The 21389-nt window shown below is 50.5% G+C and overlaps 1 long non-coding RNA gene across 1 annotated transcript; it reads right to left on the bottom strand.

Annotated features, from left to right (window-relative positions):
• Positions 1-11412: 11412 nt before the first annotated feature.
• LOC101947022 (uncharacterized) lies at positions 11413-20783 on the bottom strand. The gene is made up of 4 exons (XR_010592230.1): positions 20646-20783; positions 20113-20220; positions 16637-19485; positions 11413-11718 (listed from the first exon to the last, which is right to left on the bottom strand). It is a non-coding gene; the product is annotated as an uncharacterized LOC101947022 (long non-coding RNA).
• Between the last annotated feature and the right edge of the window lie 606 nt (positions 20784-21389).

Raw genomic sequence — 21389 nt, 5'->3', positions numbered from 1 at the left:
AGTGCTGCTTCCTCCATCCCCAAAGGCCTCTCCCAGCCAGTCTCTGGCAACCCCTGCCATTCAGTACGCACATTACCCTGCTGTGACATACCGGGGGGGGGACCCCTCGGGGATGGGGGGGCTGTCACACAGCTGGGCAATTTAACCCGGCTGGGCCGGGGTGACTGTCTCCCTGGAGCTGGGGTCTCAGCCCAGGTGTCTCTCTGCCCTTCCCCCCAGTCGCCCCCGGGCGAGGTGGGAGCGCCCCACGTTGCGTTCCAGCCCCACATTCGCACCCACAAGTGCTGGTGGGTTCCAATCCCAGCTGAACACGCCCACCTGGCCCTAGTGCGGAGCAGAAGTGCCCAGCGCTGCCCCACAGACCCTCTGGCTCTCCGAGCCCGCTCTTACCCATCACCGCAGCACGTCTGGCCCAGGCTGAACGCTACTGCTCTGTGCAGAGAGGCTGGCACTTCTCGCTCCTGCCGTACGAGGGGCAGGTGCTGCTACCGACTGCTCCCCCTAACCCCCGCCCTGCTGCGCTCTGGGGATGCTGCCCTGCTGTGGAGCTCTCAGGGGTCTTGAACTGGAATTTGTTTGGAGAGAAACTGCTAAGGAGCCTTATCAGCCCCGAGCAGAGAGTACCTGGGAGCCTGCCTGGGTCGGGCGGGTCTGGTACAGCCTCCCCCCAGATAAGGCTCTTCCCTGGACCTGCCACCCATTGGAATCTGGAACGATTCCCTCCGAGGTAACACCCGGGGCAGCCAGGGCAGGGCAGGGCATGGCCTGCTCCCCTGGAGCGTTAGGGCTTTCAGGAGTCAGAGGTGTCAGTGGAGCAGGTTGTACGTTAAAGCAGCGAAGGCAGTTGGGGGGCAGAGGAATTGGGTGCTTTGCCATTGCACTTGATCAGCTCAATTTGAAAATTCTTTCAAAGGAAATCCAGATGTATACATCTGACTGGGGTACATGTACGCACATACACACGCACACTCACGTGCACACACTCATGTGCACATACACGTACACACATACATACACACATGTACACATACACATATATACAGACGTGCACATACACGCACACACGCTGTCCCTGGAGCGCCCCAGGATGCGACTGACGGGGTGGCTGGCTATTATGGAGGCACAAAGGGGTTGGGAGAAAATAATCAAGAAGAACTTTTGCTGAAAATGCAAACCTAAGCTGGAAATCTGTGCAGGGCTGGGCTCAGCGAAAATGATCTTTTTAGCTGTTCTTATTAACCGTGGTCTTTACTTCCTGGTTTGCGTCGGACCCAGGCAGGAGACTGGGCTGCTCTCAGCTGTAGAAGCCATTGGAATGAGCCAGGTCGGAATGAGCCAGGCCCTCAGAGCCGTCTGCCACCAATCGCCCCAGCAGTCACTGATCCACACCAAACCACGTCCTTCCAGTCAGGCAGTTTCATATGCATATGTCAAACCCTTGGTTTGCCACTCAGACACCACAGTGATGGGCACAGTAAGGACCGAGAGACGCTAAACAGGCAGACAGACAAGGAAATAGTGGCCCTGCCTACAGGTGTGTGTCTGGTGCAAACGGATGAACACCAATTGCTGGCTGAAGGCACAACCTGAATTCCCGCATCTCCTGTCTGTCAGCTATCGTTCGCTTGGCAGCCTGAGCTCTGATTTCTAACGCAGCGTTTTGCTCTGGCCTATTGTGGTTCTCATGTCCAGGGGCGCCTTGGCTCCTGGTATCAGGAGCGGTGCTAAGGAGGCTGCTTTTCAAAGGTCCTTAAGTAGGGTTGTCAACTTTCTACTTGCACAAAACCAAACGCCCTTGACCCAACCCCTTTCATGCCCTTCCCCAAGGCCCCACCCCCACTCACTCCAGCCCAGCCCACCTCCCTCAGTCGCTCGCTCTCACACCCTCACTCACTTTCACTGGGCTGGGGCTGGGGGTTGGAGTACAGGGAGGGGTGAGGGCTCCGGTGGGGATGCGGGCTCTGGGATTGGGCTGGAGATTAGGGGTTTGGGGTGTCAGAGGGGGATCCGGGCTGGGACAGAGGGTTGGGGTGCGGACTCTGGGAGGGAGTTTGGGTGCGGGAGGGGGCTCAGGGCTGGGGTAGGGGATTGGGGTGCGGGTGGGGGTGTGGGGTCTAGGAGGGATTAGGGTACAGGAGGGGGTTCCGACCTGGGGCAGGGGGTTGGGGTGCCGGGTGTGAGGTCTGGGAGGGAATTTGGGTGTGGGAGGGGGTTCCGACCTGGGGCAGGGTTTCTGGGTGCGAGCTCCGGTCAGGCAGCGCTTACCTCAGCCGGCTCCTGGTCAACGGCACACCGGCGCTAAGGCAGGCTCCCTGCCTGTCCTGGCTCCGCAGGGCTCCCAGAAGTGGCCAGCACGTCCCTGCAGCCCCTAGGAGGAGGCATGGCCAGGCAGCATTGTGTGCTGCCTGCGCCCACAGGCCCTGCAGCTCCCATTGGCCATGGTTCCCGGCCAATGGGAGCTGCAGAGCCGGCACTCGGGATGAGGCCATCGCGTGGAGCTTCCTGATCGCCCCTGCGCCTAGGGGCTGCAGGGACGTGCCGGCCACTTCCGGGAGCCCCGCGAAGCCAGGGCAGGAAGGGAGCCTGCCTTAGCCCCGCTGCGCCACCGATCAACCAGACTTTTAATGGCCCGGTGGACGGTGCTGACCGGAGCTGCCAGGGTCTCTTTTCGAGCAGGCGTTCTGGTCGAAAACCCGACACCTGCCAACCCTGTGTCAAAGGCCCTGATTTGTGAGTGAGCTAAGCCTCCAGCCTTCTGCGCTAAATGAGATCCTTTAACCTTTTCCTGCACCCCATCCCCACCCCACCCCCTTTACCTGCTTCATCTGCCCGTTGTGGGGTGTTGTGACCCTAGAGCATGAGTTCCCTGCCACAGAAGGCAGGCAAACTGACGGCGGGATTGTCTCATGAAAGGTGGGTCACAGTCAGCCTGGCTCAAAAGCACTGCAAGGACTTTAGGTGAGCAATACTCTAGAAGACATGAGAGTATCTTGTTAATCAAGTCTAGGCTCTAGAATGCCTGGTATGACTTTATTTCATATGTAGCCATTCGTTTCCAATAGTTCTACTTGCTATCACTTGAATCTCTGGCCTTTGTTGAACACACTTCTACTTTGTTTGACTATAAACGTATCTAAGTGCTGTGAGTTAAGTGGAGCGGTGACCTGAGGTGGAACTGGTAAGCTGGGGTGGATCTGCTTCTTTGGAAGCAGGGAATCTGTGAATGCTGTGAGTGTCCAGTGGCATAGGGGCTGGGCACTGCAGGGAGAAGCTTGGAGGGGTCGAGGTGTGTCAGTCACTGACCCACAGAGTGACAGTGAGACCTGCAGGGTCTTGAGGGCAGCGCTTGTGTTGCTGTGGCTGATGGAGTTGGAGAGCTGACCCCTGGCAGGCACAGACAAGACTTCCTCATGCTAGGGTGGGAGGTAGCGAGGTGCCTCACAGCCCTGGGTACCCCAGGAAGTGACACACCAGTCACAGCTCAGACAACTGTACCTATATTCCCCCTCTATGGTACACGAGGGCCCCCACTTCTAGGCTCCCGGCTCACAGCTGTCACCTCTCCTGGGCGGAGAGCCATGTCTCTCTCTCTCCTGAGCAGGATGGTCCCAGGCTGCACAGTTCCCTGCCTGCACTGTGAGATCCTCAACAAGCCAGATGGCTTAAAAGCCAGCATCTGCACTTTGCTCACTCTTCAGAGGCTGTGAACAGAGAAACTGCCCAGTTACAAGTCACCACACGGGCCTTCCTAAGCTAGCACAATTATTCTTAAGGTGACAGCATCACAGAGAAACCGCATTAAAACAATATAAGAACCTACATGCATGCTAGAAAGCTTTCCAGTGGTCACCCCCTGACCCCAACCTCGGGTTCTGGCTGGTGATCAGTCCAGCACACCCCACGCAGGTGGTTGTTGGTGGTTACAAGTCAATCACAGCTTTAGCTCAGAACAAGAACAATCAGGTACAGTTCATTTCCCCCCTCTACATAGCTTGGGCCTTTCATCTTGTCCTCAAGGACAGGTTCCAGGAAGAGGCAATCAGCAGACAATGGCTCTCTGCTCAGGGCGCAACTCCCAAAGAGTCCGGAGGTGGAATTATGCATTCACCTGCCCCAGCTATTTCCTAGGAAAAATACCTAACTTTGTTTGTCCCAAAAGTTTCCTCTTGTCTGGCACATCATTTAAAACAGTTCTTTGAAGCTCACACATTCCCAGGGTTTACAGTGGCCACCTCCCCTCTAGGGAAGTTACAGCCAATCCCACAATTGTATGTGAACTTTGCATTTAATACAACGGATACCAGACATCCTTACACATCAGTCAGGTTTGTCAAGGGTCCTGCAGGGAACTGCCCTGTCGTTACAACGCCCTTTGCCCAAGAGCAGCCCTCCTGCATTGGAAATGTTTGTCTGAACGCGATGGGTATTGGTTGCCCAGGATTGGTGGGTACAAAGAGTCGTTTGTATCACATGACGGTGCCCACTAAAATCCTACCCGGAGCCACACGCTGACCTTCCTCCAAGAGACCGACTAGGCCCCCAGAGCAGCCCTGCGCCTCATGCTGCTCCCTACTAGTGACCTCTGTGCAGTGGTTGGGATCTTCCACACTGTGAAAGTTTTTGATCCTCTGTCAGCTTCGGTCATCTGGAAGGGGCCCGGACCCTTGCGTGGGAACTGGAGGGCAGAAAGACAGCGAGAGAGCTGACCACTGCTGCTCTCCTCCCCACACACATCAAGGGTGGATTGGATTCTCGCTGCTTTCCATGAGGAGTACAAGGGCAGGGACTGTGCCTGGGTTTATAAATCCCTCCACTTCCCGGGACACAGCACCAGAGTTGCAAAATGAGAGCGTGCCATTGCTGTAGGCTTGGTGTGTCTGGCAGGATTCTCTTCACTCTGGACGAGGGTCCCCAATCAGGGAGCGCTGGGGGCTATAGTTTCTTATTTAAGAAAACACCTAAGCAAGTTGGACGGTTCTGTCCACTCCAGCAAGTGTCCCCTGCTCTGTGCAAGGCCTGTCCCTGCCCAAAGTCAGGGAAACACGCCAGGCAATGCTAGGCACCAAACCTGGGGGGGTCAAGCTGCTTGTTAGCTTTCTATACCATGTGGGATCTCTTTGTCTGCTCTGCTCACTCCTGGGGCCTTTGACATGGCCGGGGTCACCATATCAGTGTAGTGAGGATAGAGCCATAACTATATATAGCCTCTCCGTCTAGCCAGCCTCCATGGAGATTACACAGATTAGGGACTTTTTCCACAGAGAGGAGCTGTTTGGGGCCAATACTGAACTGTCTTCCAACCAGCCAGCGAGGCTCCGGGCTCCGAGGGCAGGTGGAAAGGCCCCCACTTGGGGAGGAAAGGCTTGATGTTGCTGACAGCCGACCTTGTGCTCAGATTTATCGTTGCCTAGTTTGAGCAGTGGATGACGCAGCATTTCTGCAGCCCCTGGAACTGCCCCGATGGACTCCGGCGTGGGCCTTACCTGCCCGCTGGAATGGACATATCTGGCTGGAGTGACAGCACTCGGCTGCTTCCCCTGCTCAACCTCTCCGCCTGCCCCTGCCCCCTCTCCGCCAGCACTAGTACAGGATGAGTTACACACCCACTGAAAGTCAAGAACACAGATGCCGAGAGGGCTTAACAGCCAGATTCCATGCTCAGCATGAGAGAGGGCAGGCTGAATCCTGTGGAACCCCTCGCTGCGCCGCGCAGGGTCCATGCTGGCCGACAAGGCCCCTGTCAAGAAGCCAGCAGCAGGCAGGATGCTGGACTGAGGCTGCAGGGTGTGTTGGTTACAGTGAAAGAAGAAAACGTGATGGGGGAGGCCTGGGCCCACGTGGGGAAGTGGAAGGGGGTCTGTGGCGCTTGCTCTGCAGTGCTCCTCTCAGGGGAATGGTCGCTTGCACCGACGGGGCGTGGCAGATCCCGGCTCTGAGTGGCCCAGCACCCTGCCGGACCACGGGCTTGAATGCTGTCATTCCCCATCACAAGTGGTGGAAAGCAGAGAGTCTCATTTCATCAGGGAAGGCTGCTTCCTGGGTGGTAGCTGCCTCCGCTTGTGCCAGGGGCTACACTGGTTGCTCAGCAGAGGTGCCAGCTCAGCTGCTGGCAGTCAGGGGAGCTTAAAGCCACCCCTAGCAGCACCTCCCCTTCCCACGCCAGGTGGTGAGAGGCCTGTGTGCTGCACCAAGCATACTGTTCACACGGTTCAGCTCAGACAGCCACTCTCTCTGCCCTCACGGACTCCCGAGAAGCAGCACCTCTGCTTGCTATCTTTGCACAGTTGCTGCGTCTCCCCTCAGCCCTCCTGCCCCACCCTCCAAGCTCCTTGCAACCATGGCATTACTAGTAAAGCACAGATGACATTCAAAATGATGGGACTCCTCTGGCCCTTCCTTTGCACTAAGACCCAGTATGATGGTGAGGACGAAAACACAGCCCTGGACCCTCAGCTGGATCTCTCCATCAGTCCCTGCTAGCCTTTCTCCAAGGTGCCCCATCTTCCATTTCTAGCACCCTGATCCTCTCTGCTCTGCGCTTGCTGGAGGATCCCATGCCTAGAGCATGTGCCAGACGCTATGTTAGTGCCCATACAGCGTACATCACCGAAGGCCAGTACACCCATGTGTTGTTCTACCCCCGCCAGGCTCTCCTCCCTTTGTCATCCCTGACTTCCCTGCTGGGCCCTGCCCTGCTCCCCAGACAGTTATCACCAGCCCCAAGGGGAAGTGATGCATTCAACAGCTGTAAACCACAAGTTCCTTAGCATGTGGCTGAACCAGCCAGAGAGGAAAGTGTGTTTATTCCCTCTCAAGGAGCACTTGCTCCAGCACAGCCGACCAAACTGCTCTGAACAAGATTACAGCAGTGGCTCTCAACCTTTCCAGACTACTGTAGCCCTTTCCAGACTACTCTACCCCTCTGATTTGTCTTGTGTACCCCCAAGTTTCACCTCACTTAGAAACGTCTTGCTTACAAAATCAGACCTAAAAATATAAAAATGTCCCAGCGCACTATTACTGAAACATTGCTTACTTTCTCATTTTTACCATATAATTATAAAATAAATCAATTGGAATATAAATATTGCACTTACATTTCAGTGTATAGTACATAGAACAGTATAAACAAGTCATTTTATGAAATTTTAGTTTGTACTGATTTCACTGGTGTTTTTTCTGTAGCCTGTCCTGTTGTAAAACTAGGCAAATATCTGGATGAGTGAATGTATCCCCTGGAACACCTCTGCGTATCCCCAGGAGTGCACGTACCCCTGGTTGAGAATTACTGGATTACAGTTTACAAACCAAATCTAGCAGAGGATTTCCCCTGGTGAGTTATACTGGACTCTGTATCCGAGCCGGAGAGCAGGGCTTTGCCAGGCTGCCCACCATGGGAAACACCATCACTGCTCTAGGCTTTGGCGATGCTTTGGTGGAGAATATAAACATCCCTCAGGCTCCAGCACGACCACCACAGCGGGCCGTGGCCATCAAGCCCTGTGTCTGCCTGCTAGTGGAACGGCTGCCACCTGCGCTTCCTTCCCTTGCTAACCGCTTTCTTTGTTGCAGGTCATCAGGGCACTAAGGTGAGGATCGGGTGAGGGGAAGACACACGTGCTCCCAGACGGACAAACGTAATGACAGGGGCCGCGCGAGCCAGCAGCAGAGCGTTCTCCTGCTGAGAGCTCTGGGGCGTGGTGGCCTGTCAGCCTCTGAGGGTGGGTCAATGAAAAAGGCCTGCCCTGTTGGAAAGGGTAAGCCCTGACTTCAGGCTGCAGGAGGCAGGGATCAGCATGTGATCATCACCTCCACTGCTTCCAGCCTCAGCCTGGAAATAACATCCTGATGAGTGCCCCACAAGGACAGGCGGCCACAGCCAGCACCCAGCAGGGAGGGTTCCCCACCACCCCAGAGGCCCAAGATCCCAGGCTGCCTCACGGGAGCCATTTTCAGCATGGATGGTGACGGTGCCCAGGATTATGAGCCCAGGGAGTCCCAGTGCAGCCCAGATTAGTACTCAGCTCAGACAGGGGCCTGGGGCCAGGGAATGGGCCTGTACAGCAGTATGATGCCTAACTCACCCCGTCCCCAGACACACACCCAGGGACATGCACACGTGAATCGTGTGTTGGGGATGGGCACTGCTTGTCCCCGAGGACAGACATAAAAAGCACAGCTATGCTCGCTCCCTGTTCACACCAGACCTAAGAGCTGGAGACAGCGATGCCAGACCCAGATAGGAGACCTCTCTGAAACATAAGCCCAGATAGGAACCTCACTCGTAATTAAATCACGGACTGAATACTTGGCACTAAGCTGCATGAACAACAGTGGGACAGTGGCCCACCATACACTCATGCTAGTAACATAAGAACGGTCATACTGGGTCAGACCAGAAGTCCATTTAGCCCAGTATACTGTCTTCTGACAGTGGCCAATGCCAGGTGCCCCAGAGGGAATGAACACAACAGGTAATCATCAAGTGATCCATCCCCTGTTGCCCATTCCCAGCTTCTGGCAAACAGAGGCTAGGTACACCATCCGTACCCATCCTGGCTATTAGCCATTGATGGACCAATCCTCCATGAATTTATCTAGTTCTTTTTTGAACCCTGTTATAGTCTTGGCCTTCACAACATCCTCTGGCAAGGAGTTCCACAGGTTGACTGTGTGTTCTGTGAAGAAATACTTCCTTTTGTTTGTTTTAAACCTGCTGCCTATTAACTTAATTTGGTGACCCCTAGTACTTGTGTTAGGAGAAGGAGTAAATAACACTTCCTTATTTATTTTCTCAACACCAGTCATGATTTTATAAACCTCTGTCATATCCCCCCTTAGTCTCTTTTCCAAGCTGAAAAGTCCCAGCTTTATTAATATCTCCTCATATGGAAGCTGTTCCATACCCCTAATCATTTTCGTTGCCCTTTTCTGAACTTTTCCAATTCCAATATATCTTTTTTTGAGATGGGGCGACCACATCTGCACACAGTATTCAAGATGTGGGCATACCATGGATTTATATAGAGGCAATATGATATTTTCTGTCTTATCATCTATCCCTTTCTTAATGATTCCCAACATTCTGTTCGCTTTTTTGACTGCCGCTGCACATTAGTGGATGTTTTCAGAGAACTATCCACAATGACTCCAAGATCTCTTTCTTGAGTGGTAACAGCTAATTTAGACCCCATCATTTTATATGTATAGTTGAGATTATGTTTTCCAATTTGCATTGCTTTGCATTTATCAACATTGAATTTCACCTGCCATTTTGTTGCCCAGTCACCCAGTTTTGTGAGATCCTTTTGTAGCTCTTCACAGTCTGCTTAGGACTTAACTATCCTGAGTCATTTTGTATCATCAGCAAATTTTGCCACCTCACTGTTTACTCCTTTTTCCAGATCATTTATGAATATGTTGACTAGGACTGGGCACGGTACAGAGCCCTGGGGGACACCACTATTTATCTCTCTCCATTCTGAAAATTGACCATTTATTCCTACCTTTTGTTTCCTATCTTTTAACCAGTTACCAATCCATGAAAGGGCCTTCCCTCTTATCTTAACAAACTGTGGTTACTGCTGACATGGGCAGCATTGAACCAGTAATTCAGCAGTGAAGTCTCCAGGTCACATTTCCAGTCCCAGAGTCAACCAGTTCCCCTGGACTAGTGTATTGCTAATGGAATACTGGCATCGTGCACTGCCATCTAGTGGGAGCAGAGTTCATGGCCACGCAATGAGCTTACCCTACAGCATCCGAAGAAGTGGGCTGTAGTCCACGAAAGCTTATGCTCTAATAAATTTGTTAGTCTCTAAGGTGCCACAAGTCCTCCTGTTCTTCTTTTTGCGGATACAGACTAACACGGCTGCTACTCTGAAACCTACAGCTTCTCTGGGGTTGATAGACCAACAGATGCTTCACCTGATGATGCGAGCATATGGGCCAGAAGATAACGGAAATGATGGTCAGATTTCAAAACAATCCTCTCTCTGCACGCCCCAGATACCAGTCGGTGCCTACAACAGCATTGGCCCCTCTTGTGTGTTAACAACAGTGACTTTAACTAGGGATGTAAATACCGTTTAAAAAGTTAACTGTTTAAACGATTTAAAATATTTCATTTAAACGGTTAACTGATTAAAGGGCCAGCTGGCCAGCATGGCTGGGGCAGCGGCTGCTTCGGCCGGCGTGGTGGGGGCTGCTGTGGCTGGGATTGGCGGGCCGGCCGGCGCGGGGCTGCTGGGGCCGGCCAGCTGGCTGGCCTGGGGGTTAAATGTTAAGGTGGGGTAACCAGTAAGACTAATGCTTACCGGTTAACATTTTACATCCCTAACTTTAACATTGAATTCTTCCAGCCCCCAGTTCCAAAAGGACTCTGGGGTCCTAGATGAAAATCAAACAGTCACAAAAAGCCACATCTCCCCAGTGCCCACTCAGAGAGTGATAGAGCTGGTGAGGTGCTCCCCACCATGCCAGGCGCTAAGCCTGCTGCCACTGCGCACTCCCAAATCCTGCTGGTCACAGAGATGAGCAAGGACCTCCTTGCTGTACCAAATGCCCTGCCACTGCATTGCCCTGGGCCCCTGGGCCTAGGGGGAGTGAGGGGCTGACTGAGGGGCTTCCCCTCCGTCCTGCTGTCAGAGATGGGCAACCAGCCGTTACCCAGGGAGTGGGACTACATCTGAATGGGTGCTCATTTGACTATGCAGATGTGGAAAGTGGGGTGCCACTTCCTGGCCAGCAGGACCTGGGAGTGCTGCAGCAGCTGAGCCATGGGTGGGCTGAGAGCCCTTTGCTCCCCAGATGGCGCAGCCTGGGGTCCTCAGCCCGGGAGGCAGGAGCTCCTCACTCCTCAGGCAGCAGTACGAGCACTGCAGAAGCTGCACGCTCAGCTTCTCCTGGGCTGGGAGCATCTTGTTTCCCAGGCCAGTGGGGGCCTAGCTCCATTTTATGGGTAAGGAAATTGAGGCACAGAAAGGTACCTGAGGTGCCCGGCTGCCCTTGCTGGCCAATGCACCGTGGCCTTGTCCCCTCCCCGCTTTACAGGAAGGAGAGTGCTATTGTGCCTGGCCCTTGTGCAGTGAGTAAAAAGGGAGCTGGGGTGGGCCTTTCCCCCTCTGCACACCCACACAGGGGCTAGACACCACCTGGCCCCTAGCGTCATTCCTGAGGCACACAGGGAACCTGAACCCAGATCAGAACTCTGCAGTTCCCAGCCCTTTTGCTCTGTATACAACTGTAGCGCCCCACACCCGGTTGTGTGAGCTGCTGTCCAGCCAGTCGCTGCCCCAGGGAGTTTACAATCTAATTAAATCAAGCCCCGATGAGTGAGCGTAGCAAAGGGAAGGGAGAACGAGGGGACCTGTAATGGATAGGATTTTACAAAGGCTAATAATACACATCTGATTTGGAGGCTGGGAATCATTGTTTTTTATGTATCAGTATCGATGGGCTTCGTCCTCTCACGTTCGGTCCATCACACTTCACTGCTTCACCTCGGAATAATCAGCTTTGCTACGCACTTTATTGGAGAGTCTCTATTTAACAGGCCCAGGTTCTTAGGCATAAATGATCACTTCCGCCATTTTGAGCTCTTGCTTCTTGTTTTCACTCAGTGTCCCTCCCACCGGCAGGCCACACTGAGCTTTGCCTTCCCAGGCAGCCTGCTCGTTCCGCTGGTCTTTTCCAGCCACAATGGTTTTGTGAAAAATCCTAAAGAAAAGAAACAAGAGTTAGTGGGAATAGAAAAACTGCCTCGCTACACTCGGTAAGGGGCTCCCCTGTTAGGGGAAGGCAGAGGATCGCTGTGCTGTTCATACACGGGTCTGGTTTGTCAGTGAATTACACTTTAAGCTTTACATTTCAAACAGTCCTTTTGCTTGTTTGCTGAGTATGGGTATCACTAGTAAACAGAGAGGGCAGGGAAAGGGCCAGGAGGGAACATCTTTCAGCAGATAAGTGTCCAGCTCCAAAACGCTGCTAAATGGAAGAAGACACTGTTGTTGAGGTTGGGTGAAACCTCGTTGCAGCTGGTGGGTAAAACTGCTGCCTTTTACTCAGGGCTTGCCTTCATGTACAGCCAGGGCCAGCTCCAGCTTTTTTGCCGCCCCAAGCAGCGAAGAAAAAAAAAAACAAAAACAGCCGATCAGCAGCACTTCAGTGGCAGCTCAATTGCGCTGCTTCATTCTTTGGCGGCAGGACCTTCACTCCCTCTCTTCCTCTTCGGCAGCACTTCGGCAGCAGCTCAAAGAGGAAGAGAGGGACTGAGGGACCCGCCGCCAAAGACCTGGACGTGCCGCCTCTTTCTATTGGCCGCCCCAAGCACCTGCTTCCTTCACTGGTGCCTGGAGCCAGCCCTGCGTACAGCACCACAGCACCAGTGCAGCTGCGCCTATCACACTTTCAGTAAAGACGCTATTATGCCAATTGGAGAGTTTCTCCCGTCAGCGCAGTCAATCCACCTCCCCGAGAAGTGGTAACTACATTGATGGCAGAAGCTCTGCTGTTGACATAGCGCTGTTTACATGGGGGATTAGGTCAGTATAACTATGTCGATCGGGGGCGTGGATTTCACATCCCTGAGCGACACAGTTATACTGATATAGGTCTGTAGTGTAGACCTGGCCTCAGAATCAGTATAAAAGCCACAGAGTCAGACAACACTAGGTGAGATGAGGGAATGTGCTGGAGAGGAGTATCTCAAAAGTACCAATGTAGCATTTTGGATCAGATTGTCTCTGAAAATATAAATCTACACCGTAGCCGTAGTCCCACCTTAACTCTTCCCCTTGTGCGTATGTGTTATGAAAAAAATCTTTAATTATATGACCCCGGCCAGTTGTCCACAGGACCCTGGCTTCATTCAGTGCACAAGTTGGATGTTGTGCAGAGGATGACGCAGGGATACGTAGTGAGTCTGGGGTGGAGGTGTGGTGAAGCGGGGAGGGCAGATTCTCTGTTGTCCTGCCTTGTGCCATGTGTAGCTACTAACTCCAGTGCAAAGTGGGTGTAAAATACTCCTAGATCAGAATGAAAGTATTGTACATCCACTTTGTGCTGGCGTAGGTGACTCCACAGGCACAGGGCAATGGAGAACTAGGCCCAAATTCTGTTTGTAATTGGCTAGTTCTTGGTTAGACAGCGCAGAAGCCACCGAACGCGTTATGAGCCTCCATGGTGCTCTGTCCAGAGCCAAATCTGGCGCGTTACAGGTAGAATGTAAGGGGATAGGAGTCTTGATGCTGTCCAGTCGTTGTGTTGTAAATCTCTTAGGGGGTCTTTTCACTGGCTCAAAGTCAAAGATGAATCTCCCAGGGAAGTTGGTAGGCATTGGAGCAGATGACCATACCACCTTAGCGAGCACTGGGTGCCCATTTCAGGGAACGGGACCTGTTTAGTTAGGAAGCAGAGCTCTTTGTTTGACTTGAATTTGTACCACTTGATGGTTTTGATCATGCTGAGATGTTTCATCTCAATGGTGTCTAACTTCTTTTCAATCTTGACAGCAATAGGCCAGGTTTCAGTCCCCTAGCGCAGAACACTGACCACTGAGCATTATATATCCTCAGTTTCATCTCTCTACCAAGCTAGGTGTTCGGTTTGAGAAAGACATTTTTGACAAGACTCCCCCATTACTGACTTCGCTTGTGCAATGCGGACTTCAGGTTCTTTCTCGATGCCCTTCATTATCGACAACAGAGCTGAGGTAGGTGAAATCACTGGCAATATCAACTGGGTGGTTGCCCACTAAGATGCTAGAGGCCACAGCCCAGCATGTTCCAGATCAGTGACCAGAAGAGTTTTGGGTTTACCCGAATTAGTTTTCAAGCCAATTTTTGCAATTTGCAATTCCCATGATGCAAATATGGCCTACGTGCAAAATTGCAACACTGTAACTGAAATAACATCTGAGCCCTTAGTGGACATAGTGGGCAGCATGTACAGTGGATGAGACAGGCAATGTAGCATAACATTATCAAAAGCACCAAAGTTCTACTGAAAGTCATTTGACCATAGCCTAAGGGTCATGTCAGGGAATGGCTAGAGCTTGCTGTGCTCCGGCTATCCCAGCTAGCATACAGTCTCTTGGGAACTACTGCCAGCTGGTAAGATCAGAGCAGCCCCAGAACTGCCCTGAGAATCTGAGTGCCATAGCTGACTGCACCTTCCCTCCACATCAGAACTTGGCCCAGCAGATAATCTGGGTCTGTGCTATGAAGCATAAGCATGAGGGGGCAGAGTTAAGGGTGTGCATGCAAGACTAACTTTCCCTGATTCTAGAGTGCTGCATTTTACAGCCTCACACTTCTTTTACCATCATTTTTAAAAATGGAATATACTTTAATTGATGGTATCTCTGTACACACATTGCATATATTATGCATATATTCAATGCAAAAATATGTATTGTTAATTCAAGGTTAAGATTGCAAAATCAAGCACTCAGATCAGGAAATTCCAAGAGTTAACTCCTGTGATAGATGCGACAGAAAAAATTAATATCAGGTTGATAGTTTACTGTATTATGTTTGTACTGTTTCCATGGGATCTGAGGTCCCAAGTAAGTTTTATAAGTTCCATTCAAAGAACTACATTAAGGGGACACAAGAAATGCACAGTAGCTCTGCCCCCTGAGCACTTGCTTTACAAACCCATCTTTATTTACAATCCCGTTCTCAAATTTCCCCCCACTATTGGACACACACATTGCAGGTTGTTAACCACAGTTGTGTTCAAGTGTTCTAACGTTACATTCATTTCAGTCAGATGTTGCGATGGGTTCAGTGAGTCTCACATTTTCGTCTCAGAAATGCCCTATGCGAAGTGCATCGTAAGTACTGTAATGAGTTGGTTCCATTTAGCACCTATCACAGTGTATGGAGGAGGGTGAGGTTGGGAAATAAATGCTCAGAGGGGAGCCCTAGTGATGATGAAATCTTTGCTCTATTTCTGTTGCTGCTGGGCTGACATTATCTGCCGGCGATTTCTGGAGTCTAGTTCTTTTATTCGAGGTATTTCTAAGGATTTGCCCAGCGTGTTCAGAGCTCGGCACGCAGGCTCTTTTGGGCAGTGTAAGTATACATCGGAACAAATAAAAGAGGAAGAAGCAATTTTTTCTTTACACACAATCACGAGGTTAACGCTGCATTAGCTCAGAAACTGCTTTCTACAAAAGTATGCCTACCGCTTGTTATTTGGTTTTCACTTCCCAATATTTCTTTTTAGCAGAAGTTATTTTTGAGGCAACTTTTTAGTTATGTTCCATTCTCAATACAGATTGTTACAAAATTGTATTGATGCCATTCGAACATTATTTTCACACTGCAGCAAATGTTGTTCACTGCAAATGTTTAACATTATGAGAGAGACAAGGTACGTGAGGGAATATCTTTTATTGGACCAACCTTGTCTCTCTCATATACTGGGATCAATACAGCTACAACACTGCATTTAACACTATGTCATTTTGAGAATTACTGACTGAACTGAAATTGAATCATTTCCAGCTTTGCATCTTTTACTGAAATACCATGTGACAGAGCAAAGGAACATTTTAATGAAATGGATAGATAAACGTTATGTCTAAGGTTGTAAAAAGAAGTGTCATCTTGTATTACTTGAGAACCTGCATGTAATCATGTAATTAAAGAATGTATTAGAAATGCATGCGCCCAATGGGAGAGAGTTTAAGAGTACTTACTTATTATTATTTATCTTATGGTGGAGCTCAGACACTCCAACCAAGATGCCATAGGGATGGACACCGTCCAGACCCACAGTGAGAGACATTCCCTGCTCAAAGCTAGGAAATGCAAGCTATGGCTGCATTAATCAGGATTCACTCCTGCTGGCACACAGAAGTGTAAACTGCACCTCCCTGCCCCAGGGAGCTCACTATATGCTAGGGGGCATTCACCCCACAGGAAGGCAGAGTTCACACACAGCTTTAGTCTCCAATAGGAACTCTATAGACACCATGGCAATGGAGGCTGCTGGGGGGCTGTCGGGGGTGCAGGGCACATGGGGGGGGGGGAATGCTGAATCATTGTACCCCCTTCCCCGCCTCGCCAGAGCTGCCCACTCTTTGAGCTGTGCTACCTGATGCAGCCACCTGCTCCAGCAGACGGGAGATGACAGACACTTCCCACTGCATTCAGTTCACCTCAGACCCAGACACAATGCAGGGAATTTGAAGAACACCAAGGAAAAGGAGCTGGGTCTCAAGGACTGACTTACAAAGAGTGTAGGCTAAATAGCAACGAAGGAAGGAACATGACAAGTATCTGAAGGATGTAAACACCAAAGAGACAGACTGCAAAGATAAACTGAATCTGACTAGCAAGAGAAATGAGACCTTTTATACTGGTGAATGCAGTTTTGATGGAAGCCTCATAGATTGGGACCTTTAAAACTAGCTTGGACAATGCACTTGAAAATGCATTATAAGAACAACCCTGCCCTGCTGGGGCTGGAGCAGAATAAGGTTTTTCCATCTCTAACTTCTATAGTTCTTCAGACATTCTGCAGGATGCATGTACTGGGGGAATGTTCTGACTTTTGCGGGCACTGAACAAGATCTTTAATGTTATCCAACTGAATGTTTGCATAACTATTTTGAGTTGGTACAAACCTGAATTAGGTCTGGGTCATTTCTCTTTGGAAGCGTAGCTCTATTTTCCTCATACGGGATACTTTGTTCCAGGTAGGGAAGGGGGATTTCTTGAGAACATTTGCATTGGCTCCTATTCCCCAGGCAAGGATCAACTGTAAACCCTCTCTCTATGCTCAAGGAACTCTTGGGTTCTTTCTGCTTTGACTTGAAGCAGTTATAATAGTCATTTGATGTGCCTAGTTTTTGGGTAGCAGCAGGCTGGCAGGATGGGCAATAGTTGGGGTGATATATGGAATACTCTGGCAGTGTTTTCTCTCTCCCACCATGCTCAGAAGGTGTTGCAGCATACATGCCATGTGCACAAATTTGATGCATGGCGTCAACTTCCATATTGCTTCTGATATTCCCGCTTTCACCCATTTCCATTCGCTTCCCTTCTTTTAGGAGTTCATTTGTCACCGTCTTTGCTGGAACACTGTTCTCAAAGTAAGACTGTGTGTTAGTGAACTGCCCCCTTGTGGCTTCTTGCTTGTGTATGTTTTCCAAAGATGAATGAGTTGGAAATACAGATTGGTTACTGTACCAGTATGTTTCATTCATGTTATCTGGTATTTCTCTATGGCAGCACTCCCTTGCTAGCTCAGGTTTGCAGGGTCCCATACCAGTAGCAGGACGGCTTATGGTTTTCTTAGTAACTGACTGGAAAATATCTCCAGTAGGGAAGAGTCCATGTTGTGGCATCTGTCCACATCTGCAAAACATGAGCTTCTTCAGGATGGAGTCTCCAGAAGGAACTGGGGCAGACTCAGAGTCCAATTTCTCCAACGGTACATTATTAGTGGCCTGAAACATACTCCTCTGCTCTGGTGGCTGTACTAAATTACTGATATTCCCAGTATAAGGAGAATCCAAGGTGTTCAAATTGTCTTCAGGATGAAATGTCCCATCTGCAAGACTCTGACTCTCTCTTTCATCTTGGAGAAATGGGGCAGTCAGACTTCTCCTCTCAGCTGGTAAAGGTGGGCTCAAAAGACCTTCCTCTTTTGTTTCTGGATCATATGCAGTGGAAGAGATCTCTCCTTTACATGGTGACCTCTCATGTTTCTTTTGTGCCCCCGGCCACCCAAAACAAAAGTTCAGAATGCTCTGCATCTTCAAATCCTTTTTTCTTTTGGAAGGAGAGATGTATTGGGTCTCCTCAGTACTGTCTCTATCACTTAGCAGAGACTGTGCAGAAATTCTACGTGTTACACCACCTCTTTTGGATGGTTTTCTGTTAATGCTTAGGGATTTCTCAATGCCAGAATATCTCCGCTTTGGATACAGGTTGACACTCAAGTTAGATAAAGGACCACAATGACACTTAACAGTTTCTGATAAAGGCACGTAATTCAATTTACCTATTTCTGTTTCTTTCACAGTTTTGTAGTGACCACATTTTTGCTTAAAAGGTTCAATATCCAAAGTCTTTGTGTTGTCAAGGTTGGAAGAGATGTAGGGTTTGTTTATAAATCTTTGATCTCTTTGAGCTTCTTTGGGTTTGGTAGACACGATAGGATGTCTTATGGACCTGCAGACTTTTAATTGATGTTTCTGCTCTTCAAAGGGCTCTTTAATGGATATCCCTTTTCTGTAGGGAATTTTTTTAACACTATAAGAGGTAGAAGGCCAAACTGTATCCTGTGTATCTTCAGAGGACACAAAGAACTGCTTGGCAGACGGGGGTTTAAATATAGAAGATGCTTGTTCTATCTGAGCTCCGGGAATGTCAGAATCAGATGAATCGGTCTGCGTTTCCAGAGGCTGATTGGCTTCAGGACCTGGGACTTGTTGGAGTCCTACCTGCCCAGTAAACGGAATAGCTTGCTTTCGAGTGTCAGTATCTAAGTGCACAGGATTTGGAACTATAGAAATACGCAACTTGTTAAAATATTGGTTAAGCTCAGGCTCTCTAAGTTTGAAAGCTAAGGCAGGTCTACTTGCATCGCCTCTGACTTTCCTAACCTTTGAAGAACTACTATATTTTGTTTCAGCTCCTGCTAATGAAACAGATGGAACTGAATAACCTGCTTCCAATGCTAGAGATATAACAAGAGTTGATGAACTAATGGGCAAACACCAATGCTTGGAGGTCTGTGGTTTGACAGGTATATCAGTCACTGCTTCCAAAGGACAATGTAAATGTCCATTCACCAGTTCACCAGAAGATAAATCTTGATTGGCAATACTTTCAGTGTTATGAAACACAGCAGCTTTCTTCTTGTCCAGTTTTCTGTTTCTCTGTTCCTTTAATAGTGACCGTTTTGAACATTCACAAACAATACATTCACCAGGGTCTTCCCCTCTACAAGTGAAAGAAGCCTGCACAGCTTTATTGCACTTCGAAGTTGGAGGAGAATCAGCTGGCGGGTGCTTTTGATGTAGCTTATTAACTATGTAGGCTTTCTTAATTGTGAAAACGGCTGGCTCCTGTATTGGTTGCTCAGTAATGAAGAGCTGGGGGCGGTCACTTTGGGAAAGTAAATCCTTTCGAGATGATAATGCAGACCTTGACTGAAGCACTCGTGCTGAACAACTTGCAGATGGGTGATCAATTGTTTGACTTCTGTTAAATGTAGAAGGTGGTATGGATTTTGGTGCCTTTTCTTTTTGGCTACTCCTAGAATATTGTGATTTTTTCCCTTGTAGTAAAAGATAGTCCCTGCCGTTATTTTTTTTGTTGGTTTGATTGTTTCCTGAGACCAGAAAAGCTTCTGTCAAGTCATTGGTGGTTTGGCTTCTTTCCCTCTCTTCTCCCAGGGAATGGTACTGATCATTTGTATCAATGTAAGAATGACGATCACTTTCACTGTCCGAGCCAGTTAAATCTAGAGAGGAAACACTTAGAAGTTATTTTCAACTAAAAATGATTCTTTACAATAGAACACTTACAAAATATATCACAAGGAATCATTATCACCCACAATATTAACTAATGGCAAGATACATTACTATAAAGCAACGGTTCTCAAACTGTGGGTCGTGACCCCAAAGTGGGTCGTGACCCGTTTTAATGGGGTCACCAGAGCTGGCTTAGACTTGGTGGGTCCGGGACTGAAGCCCAAGCCCCAGTGCTCGGGGCCAAAGCCCAAGGACTTCAGCCCTGGGTGGTGGGGCTCAGGTTACCCCTGCCTGGGGCTGAAGCCCTGGGGCTTCAGCTTTGCCGCCCTGCTCGTCCCTCACCGGGGCAGTGGGGCACAGTTTTTGGCCCCTTCTCCTGCGGCGGCATGGCTCAGGCTTCGGTCTCCCCTCCAGGGGTCACACTGTAATTTTTGTTGTCAGAAGGAGATCGTGGTGCAATCAAATTTGAGAATCCGTGCTATAAAGTATCAGCAACAAATTCACCAGAGAGAAACAGATTCATATTAATTTCTTTAATAATTCACTACTTAGTCTTCAAACCAAAACACTGCTGAAAGTTTAGACAAGGTTTTGTAGCCTGACTTTCATTTTACCTTTGCAGCTACAATGGCTATGTGAAAAGCTTGCTTCCCAGGAACAAGAATAAAAATCAGATTCATTTGCAACGTCACACCATGCTGAGTTCTTGCTGGACATAGCACCTAAAATATAAATATATAAGAAGAGGCTTTGAAAAAATAACTCCTCGAAACAGGGAGGTTGATGCCACAGATAGAAAAAATGCTATGTACCTGCCCTCCCTGTGGGAGAGGAGCTGCCCACTCTCACTCCTGCCGTACCCTGTCCATCTCATGTGGGAGAGGCGACATCACCCAGGACTCCTCCAGCCCCATGGGGAGAGCTGCCCCCTGTGCACCCCAAATCCTGCCAGCCCCATGGGGAGAGCTGACCCCTGTGCACCCCAAACCTCACCAGCCCATTGGGAGAGCTTCCCCGTGAGCACCCCAAACCCTGCCAGCTCCATGGGGAGAGCTGCCTCCTGTGCCCCCCGAACCCTACCAGCCCCATGGGGAGAGCTGTCCCCAGGCCCTCCCTGCCCCCTGGGGTCGGGCTCCGCCCCGCTCACCCGCAGGCTCCGCCCCTCCCGTGGCTCATGGCCTCTGCTGCCCACGCGCCCGCCGCTTCCGGGTCCCCGAGGGGATTTGCCTGACGTACGCATGCCTCACAGCGCAGCGGGGTGACGTCACACGGCACTGTGATGGAGTTCCGACGTCAGCCCCCCGTTCCCGGTACTGGCCGGCACCGAGCTCCCCCGGAGGGCCCACGGGCTCCCCCTGCAGCGCCCGGGGACTCTCCGTATCAGGTAGCGGTCCCGTGCCGCTCCCCGCCCCAGTACCGCACGGTCCGCACCCCCCGGTTCCAGCCCCTCCGCCTGGGACCTCGCCTCTCCCTTGGGTGCTCATCCCCCAGCGGGGGTCTGCAGCCAGCGGGACCCCTCCACGGGTACCAGCCTCCCAAGTCTGGGCCTTGCCCAAGAGACCTCCCTGCCAAGTGGCACCCTCCCTCCCCATGGGCTAAGTGGCACAGTGACCGCCCCGCCTCTCAGACAGGGCCAAACCGCCTGGGGTGGGCAGTTACCAAAGGGCCAAATGAGCAGCTCAGAAGAGAGAGCTGATAGCATCAGATTGAGTTTCCCTCCTCTATGGGTTTCCCTCCCAGTTTAATTGCCCTGGGAAGGTGAAGGAGGGGAGTGCGAAGCCCTGCGGAGTGCCTTCCTGCCCCCACTGGCACTTAGGGCCTGGCAAGGTGCAGGGGTTGTCTACCTGGGAAATTATTCTAGCCAAAGTGAGGTAGGGTGTGAATTTAAAGC

Source organism: Chrysemys picta, chromosome 13 (genome assembly GCF_011386835.1).
Source record: "Chrysemys picta bellii isolate R12L10 chromosome 13, ASM1138683v2, whole genome shotgun sequence".
NCBI classification, from domain to species: domain Eukaryota; kingdom Metazoa; phylum Chordata; order Testudines; family Emydidae; genus Chrysemys; species Chrysemys picta.
This window is presented reverse-complemented; position numbering and strand designations above follow the sequence as displayed.